Source organism: Myotis daubentonii, chromosome 2 (assembly GCF_963259705.1).
Source record: "Myotis daubentonii chromosome 2, mMyoDau2.1, whole genome shotgun sequence".
NCBI classification, from domain to species: Eukaryota; Metazoa; Chordata; class Mammalia; order Chiroptera; family Vespertilionidae; genus Myotis; species Myotis daubentonii.
Genome location: NC_081841.1, coordinates 40,464,452 through 40,472,861, shown reverse-complemented (window position 1 = coordinate 40,472,861; position 8,410 = coordinate 40,464,452).

Genomic DNA, 8,410 nt, shown 5'->3' with positions numbered 1-8,410 from the left:
TACTATACAGGGTGGGGCAAAAATAGGTTTACAGCTGTGAGTATGTAAAACAGAGTTTATTCTCGTATTCTTATTTATTAATTACTAGAGGCCCGGTGCGCAAAATTCGTGCACTGGGGGGGGGGGTGTCCCTCAGTTCAGCCTGCACCCTCTCCAATCTGGGACATCCCTCTCACAATCTGGGACTGCTGGCTCCCAACCGCTCATCTGCCTGCCTGCCTACTTGCCCCTAACCACTCCCCTGCCTGACAGCCTGATCACCCCTTAACCATTCCCCTGCCAGCCTGATCAAAGTCTAACTGCTCTCCTGCCAGCCCCTTCGCCCCCAACTGCCCTCCCCTGCCAGCCTTCTTTGACCACATGGGGGCAGCCATCTTGTGCGAGGGCATGACAGTAAACTTGCATATTACCTCTTTATTATATAGGATTGTATGTTATTTTCCATACAAACAACTGTAAACATATATTTGGCCTACCCTGTATATCATACAGCAGTGGTTACTATAGGCATCATGTTGTATATTACATCCCTAGGACTTATTTGTCCTATAATTGGAAGTTTGTCTTTGACCACCTTCCTCCGATTCCCTTTCTCCCACTCCTCACCTCTGATAACCATAAATACGGTATCTTTTCTATGAGTTTGGGTTTTTTTCTTGTTCATTTAGATTCCACAGATAAGTGAGATTATACATAGTGACTTAATTTACTTAGCACAATCCTTTAAGTTTCATCCATGGTCTCACCAATGATAGGATTTCATCATTTTCTATGACTAAGTAATAGTCCATCATATATACATTCACCCATCAGTGGACACAATGTTGTTCCCACATCTTGGTTATTGTAAATAATGCTACTCTGAATATGGGAGTGCAAATATCTTTTTGAAGTCTTTGTTACTTTTGGATATATTTCCAGAAGTAGAATTGCTGGATCACATGGCAGTTCTATTTTTAACTTTTTGAGGAACCTCCATATCATTTCCACAGTGGCTGTACCAATTTACAATCCTGCCAACAGTGCACAAGTGTTCCCTTTTCTCCACATACACTTGTTATCTCCAACAGATAGTCTTTTTGTTGTTGTTGTTAATCCGCACATGAGGATATTTTTAGAGAGAGTGGAAGGGAGGGAGGAAGAGGGGTGGAGAGAGAGAAAGAGAAACATCCATGTGAAAGAGACACATCTCAATTGGTTGCCTCCCACACATGCAGGGGCTGGAGATCTAACTTACAACCCAAGTAGGTGCCCTGACCGGGAATCGAACCCTCGACCCTTTGGTGCTTAGACCAATGTTCTAACCACTTAGCACACCGGCCGGAGCTCCAACCGATGTTCTTAATCTCTTCATGTATGGCTCCACTTTTTGTTTTTATTTTAGAGAATTTTCCCAACTCAATAGGAAATATGTATCATTTTGTTTCTGGTACTACTCATTTTATAACCACAGTTTTAATGGGTATAAAATATGCCAGCAAGGGTTATATCATAATATACAAGGTGGCCCCCCAAAAATGTATGCACACTCTAACAGCTGATAGCTCAATTTTGTAAATGAAATGTACTTTCATAAACACTGCCTTTAAATTATTCAAAGTGTGCCTATGTCTTGGGATATTACGTTTCTCCCCAACAGCTTGCTATTTAAAATAATCTGATGCACACCGTTGTGCCTTTCTTTTCCCATATTTCATATTATTGAGACCCAAATATATAAAGATTTCATTGTTCTCATACATGGTTTCCAGTGTAGAAACTTCAAGTAGCTTGACCAAATAATTTATTGTCAAAGTGGGACACTTTGAGAGCAAAAGGGGCCATATTAAGAATTAGGCTGAGACAAGAGGCATCTAAAATGGGCTTATAGTCACCTACTTTCACCACCATTCTCAAGTGTGCAGTGTGAAAGAATGTTGGCAGTCCATGGAGAAGGTGTCACAATTGGTGGTCTATGCCAAGTATTCGGTCACAATGTGATACAAACATAAGTGTCCCTGATTCACACTTCCCTACACCTTCCTTGGACTCCATGCTTTGAAAAGAGTTACATGAGAAACATCATGGGAAGAGGGGCACACATATCTATAATTTCTTCTGGTTTTAGGAAAAACAGCTATGCACACACAGAGGAGTCACTCTCGTTTGCTCTGTCTGTTACTGAGACCCTTCCGGTTTGGTCTCCCGCCCATGGATAGCTACCAATGAGATCACTGGAGACCAAAACTGCTCAGATCTTAGCATAGCCACTTGAGTCTTGATTATACATTTCTGCACACATGACCCATGTTTCATTGATTGTCACTTTCTTTTCTTTTTTTTAAATATATTTTTGAACCGCATCCAGCACGGCCAGTGGTGAACCTGAGGCGGGAGGGCGGTGAAGGATTAAAGAAAACAGACAAGAGAATATAGCTGGGACCAGGCGGGACACTGTTCTCGGATGGAGAGACAGTGCCACCGCCTGTAAGCTGAGTCTTTATTTTATAGTCAGATCCCATGAGGCAAAGCAAGGGTGTGGTCAAGATGTTTACAATGTTCTTGTGAGTTTGGAATCCACTTGATTAAATGCACCTGAGAACTCTCTCAAGCTTTGTTTTAGCAGCACTTGCTGCACCTCCCACAGCCCACATCACTCAGCCACTTGGGACCACAGGTTCGGGCCATAAGGCCAAGCTTACAACCATAGCCTTCGGCTATAATTGTGCGGGGAGGGCTTTGCCCTCCAAGCTGGGACCTGCACGTAGCTTTGCCATGAGAGGACTGTGCCCTCTCATTAGTCCGAGGCTTGAACCTGTCCAAATATTGTAGCCACTCTCCACAAATTTTTATTGATTTCAGAGAGAAAGGGAGAGGGAGAGAGAGATAGAAACATCAACAATGAGAGAGAATCATTGATCAGCTGCCTCCTGCACGCCCCCTTCTGGAGATCGAGCCCGCAACCCGGCATGTGCCCTTGACCAGAATTGAACTGGGGACCCTTCAGTCCACAGGCCGATACCCTGAGCCAAACCAGCTAGGGCTTGGTTGTCACTTTCTAAATCTTCATTTTTCAAACTGTGACACGAAACAATTGGACTCTAACTGCAGCCATGCAGACATTGAGTTAAACTGACTTCTATTAAGCAAACCAATAAAGGAGGAGATAGATCAACATGCTTTTAACCTCCTCTCTAGTGTGACAGCTAAAATAATGAAGGGAAAGAAACAATAAATGTGACATTTGACTAATGTATTAGCAGAAAAACATCTCGGGATTTAAAGCTGAATGAGATTTTAGAAATAACCTAACCCAGGCCTTCACCTGTAAAGTGAGGACCCCAGGGCCCCGAGTGACACCAGCTGGGTCCCTGAGTCCTGGCCCAGAGCTCTTTGTGCCACAGCGCAGAGCTGCACTTTCTTGTGAGGATGGAGGAAGCAATGTTTGACTTTTCTGTTTGGGGCAAGCAAAGTATGTATTCCCATGATAATGTTCCTAGTGGCCCGGTGCAGATTCATGCACATTGAAAGGAAATGAACTAGAAGAAATATTTTAATATCGCTATTCACCCTTTCTCTCTAATAGAAGTATCAGAGATGAAAGAAAATTAGTAAAATGTATATGAAAATAATATATCAATTGATTAATAAATAAACAATAACAACATGATATAACAATGACATGATATAAAAACAACATTGGTAAAAACAATGACTGATAAATTGATTAACCTTATTCTAATATCTCCCTGTACACCACATTAAGAGTAAAAACACTTTCAGAGTGCTTGACCAATTTCCCTTGTGATGAAGTATTTACAACTTTAATGTCACACGCTCTTTGAACGCAAGAGAAAGCAACATATAACTGACCATGTCCGAAAACGGGTTCGGGTAGGAATATTCCTACTCTGTCTGGAGTTTGTCCTCGTGATTTATTAATAGTCATCGCAAATGCTGGCATCATGGGAAACTGTCTTCAAATTAACTTAAATGGGAGGCCAGTGTCAGAAGGGGACAAATAAATTCTTGGAATCAGAACAACCTCCACTTTCTTTCAGCTTCAGAATGTCAACAAAAACAACCAAATTCATGATCGACAATGACAGATCAAAACACAGGTGTGCGATTGGTGCCAGCGAGAACTTTATATGTGTTGTGCATGGACCAGTCAACATTTATTTTTAAATTGCCAGTGTGCGTCATATGTTCCAGCAGGTCAAACTGTTGGATGTAAGTACAGTCAGTCACTTAGGCTTTTATATGTATAGGTAGAAGAGCAGTTACAGAGATGTTTCCAGGCTTGTTTCCCATTATATAACTAAGCACACAGGGTTTACAACAAAAGCATATAAAGCCTGTGTTAAAGACACTGGAGAGAAAAAGACAAAAATAGGTGGAATCACAATGGAAATGTTCTGCAAAACTTAGACTAATCGCTTATTGTTTTACTTCTCCAGTGGAGTGATACATTCACTTGGCCTTGATGGAAAGACAATGACAAATTGATTGATTTGCTTGGACAGTATGTCAGAGAGATGAGGAAATTACTAAGGCAATTTGAGAAATAGAAAAATTCCAAAATTATCTTATCTGGAGACGTTATAACTTTTGAACTAAGCTTTTCAAAATACAATCACAACTGGTGTCTCCAAGATTCTGTTTCTAGGAGACAAACCTGGCTTTGTCATCACATTAGCAAACAGATACGCAGCTCCCCTGGCTTGCCAATCACCCCTGAAGCATGACCCTAGCAAAGAGTCTGAAACAAAATGTTGGTGTAGGCCACACCAGCCCTCACCAAACTCAGAGCAAAAGAAGGGTTACTTGAAGAAAAACATTCAGTTACTTGAGAGAAAAATTCATCGCAGCAATTATGAAGGGAAGACACAATTGCAGATTGAAAGGGGAAGAACTGTTTGAACTCGATCCCTTTAACTCTGGGATCCCTTTAATTCTGTGTCTACCACAACTATTCAGTAAGGGGTCTCCTCTCCTCCACAATGTTTCTCTCCCGCAGCCCCATCCAAACCTGCAGGTTCCTCAGCAGTTGCCTTGGAGTCATTCCCTGTCTCTGCTCCAAGGTTTGGGGGTGGAACAGGACTCTGGGTCAGAAAGAGAAAGTTGCTGAGAAAAATGTAACTTCACAGAACAATGCCATCTCCATGAGGTCAGGTGTCTTTCTGTGGTTCATGAATGTGTCCTAAGCTATTAGACCAGTGTCTGACTCATCGAATACTTAAATATTTGTTCAACGAGTGAGCAAACGTCTGAGTCCTTAACCCACTAGAATGGGAGAAGACTGCTTCCATCATCACTGAGCTCCTTTCTCCCAAAATTTTAACTAAAATTTGATCATTTTACATGATGCTCAGGAAATAATCTCTCTGATCTCCAACCTAATCTGATCACTCTCGCCATCCTTATTGGCCACGGCCTTGGTGGTTCTCCAAGGCCTCCAGTTGGCACTCAGGCATTCCCCTGCCTCAAATGGAGCAGAGGAACCTTTGGTAAGACCAGGAACCAGGAGACCTTTTCTTTGAGATCAGGGAGGAATGCACAGCTCCTCTTGCAAATGGGGCCAACAGCCCAGGCTCTCTTGCCCAGGTTGGGGGTTCTCTTTACAAGGGCCACCCTGTCCCTCTCTCTTCTGCTTCTCCAAGCTTATTTCCTCAAACTTGATCCTGTCCCAAAGGTTTCTGACCTTGCGAAATAAACGACACAAAAAAAATCCCAGGCCTACTCTGCATTCCTCCCTGACTTCCCCCAGGCACTGACACACAGAACTTACTGTCCACTTAAATGGATGGAATGAAAAGGGAAAGATGAAGGATAGAAAAGCAATGTCATGAATATCTCAAATATTCAGCTACATGAGTACGTGACCTGGTGCATACAATTAAGTCAACTGTGAGCCCTACAGGTTATTCCACAAAATCAGCTTAAAGGGAAGTAAGAACAGTTGTTTATTCCTCTAAACTGCAATACAGTCCCATAAAATGTAAGCCATGTATACAATTCCAAAGGTTTAAAAGTCCACCGTCTTCTATTGCTCCTGTCATTTTCCCTATTACACCAAGACAATTTATAAAAGGAAAATAATGGTTGCTGTCACTGAGCCACTGTCCAGTCCCTTAGAACCTGGCCTGATACCAGCTTCTGTCCCAGACTTCGCTACTTGTTCATGAAGTAACCACACTTCATGAGCAACCAAGTCGAATTTCAGTCTATTTTTAAAGACCTTACAATAAAGGCTAATCTCACATATACATTTTCTGTTTTTCCACAGAGTTCTTCTCCATGAGGCACAGGTCCACCATGTAATGTTGAAACAGGTACATGTGTCCATAAGGAGAAGTATGTTTTCCTGAAGTCATTAAGTAATTAAACCACAATATGAAGTCATACTTTCTGGTATAAAAGTGTTAACATTCTTGTAAAAGCCACAGATAAGTTACCAGTCATATTAACCAGAAACCTCAAGAATGAAAGATGCCTCTGTAAAATGTTCCAATCTTCCTGTGGCAGGTACTAAACAAAAAGCACCATCTGCTGTGTGTTCAGGAGAATTTCCTGCTACACATACTGAACTATGTCCCTGACCAAAGTGGTGTGAAATACGGCTGCAGACAAACAGGTTATGATCACAAATTCAAGGATATTTTGAATAACAGTACGAGAGAGAGAATACACCCTGCTTTTTTTCTTCAGCATTTGGGATGTTACATAGCCTGTTGATTAAGTATCTAAGCATTCTATCGAAGTTACTATTTAGCAATGAAAGTTCACTAATAATTATACATGCAAAGAAACTAATTTTTAAAATATTTCATGTTGTCAAATTAGTTTATAATATTAAAAATTGGAAAGGGCCCTAGCTGGTTTGGCTCAGTGGATAGAGCGTTGGCTGCAGACGGAAGGGTCTCAGGTTCGATACCGGTCAAGGACAGGTACCTCGGTTGCAGGTTTGATCCCCAGCCCAGGTCAGGGGCAACCAATCAATGTGTCTCTCTCACATCAATATTTCTCTCTCTGTGTCTCTCCCCCTTCCTCCCACTCTCTAAAAATCAGTGGAAAAAAATATCGAGTGAGGATTAGCAACAAAAACAAACAGTGGAAAGGCCTTGTAAGGAATGGTTTGGAGCATGGCCCAGATTCCCGCCTCAGGACCAAGGCATTCAATCCCCCAGCTGCTGAGAATATCAGTGTTCATGGCTCACAGCTGAGTCCTCTTCTGCATCTCATCCTCTGACAAGGTTTTGCCTCCTTTCCCTGGGGTATCCCACATTTCATGACTGATTAATAACAGGGTGCAAAGGCCTGCCTCCTTACGACAATTCAGGATGACTGAGTGGAAATCCCAGCTTCATAGCCCACTATGGTTTTGGCTGAGGCCTCTACTGCAAATTGTTCACAGTTCAATTTCTCCCTCTATCCAACTCTGCTTCCATCACTCCATTACAGATGTTGTTCCCAAGAGCACATCTCAATAATCTTTCTGTACACAAATCTCCCATTTGCATCTGCTTCCCAAAAAACTCATCCAAAGACAGTTGGTATTGAAAGTGGTCCTGGAAATTAGACTCTAAAATTGGGTTTGGGGGCTGATTCCCTGCCAGCCAGCTGCCAACAGAACCCCATCCCTAGTGAGTGGCGTACTGCTAGCACCTGGCAATGCTGCGGCGCTGTGCTTACTAATTTGCATCCACTTATGCTGAAGCTATGTCCCCACCGGCTTACCTGTAATTAAAAACATAAAACATAGGGCTTTCTGCATTTATTACATTGACTTTTCTCTCGCTATAGTTGGACAAGACTGCCACCTCCTGGAGACGCTAGTGAACACTGGGGACTGAGGCGCTCTCATCCACTTGGGGTCCTCAAACTTTGTAAACAGGGGGCCAGTTCACTGTCCCTCAGACCGTTGGAGGGCCGGACTATAGTTTAAAAAAAAACTATGAACAAATTCCTATGCACACTGCACATATCATATTTTGAAGTAAAAAAACAAAACAGGAACAAATACAATATTTGTATTTGTATGTGTATGTGGCCCGCGGCTTGGGGAACCAGTTATAGGAAGTTGTTTGCGTCTCAACGCCAGCTCCATATCGCTCCTTGAAATTAACCCAATGCCTAACCCCTCACAACCTCTGCGAACAAATTTTTGTATAGAAACAAGACTTCAAAGGACTTGCGTATCACAATGTTTTAACGTGGAAACTTAAACAAAAGCTAACAACTGTAGCTCGCAATATGCCAAGTACTTCCTCAATCCTTACAACAGCCTTATGAGGTGGGAACTATTGTAATAAACACCTCCACATTACAGATGAAGAAATTAAGTTCTAAGGGAGTTTAAAGCGACTGGGCATTAAGCGAAAGTGTTGATATCATCACTGGCTAATGAGAACTCAAGGGCCGAGTTGAA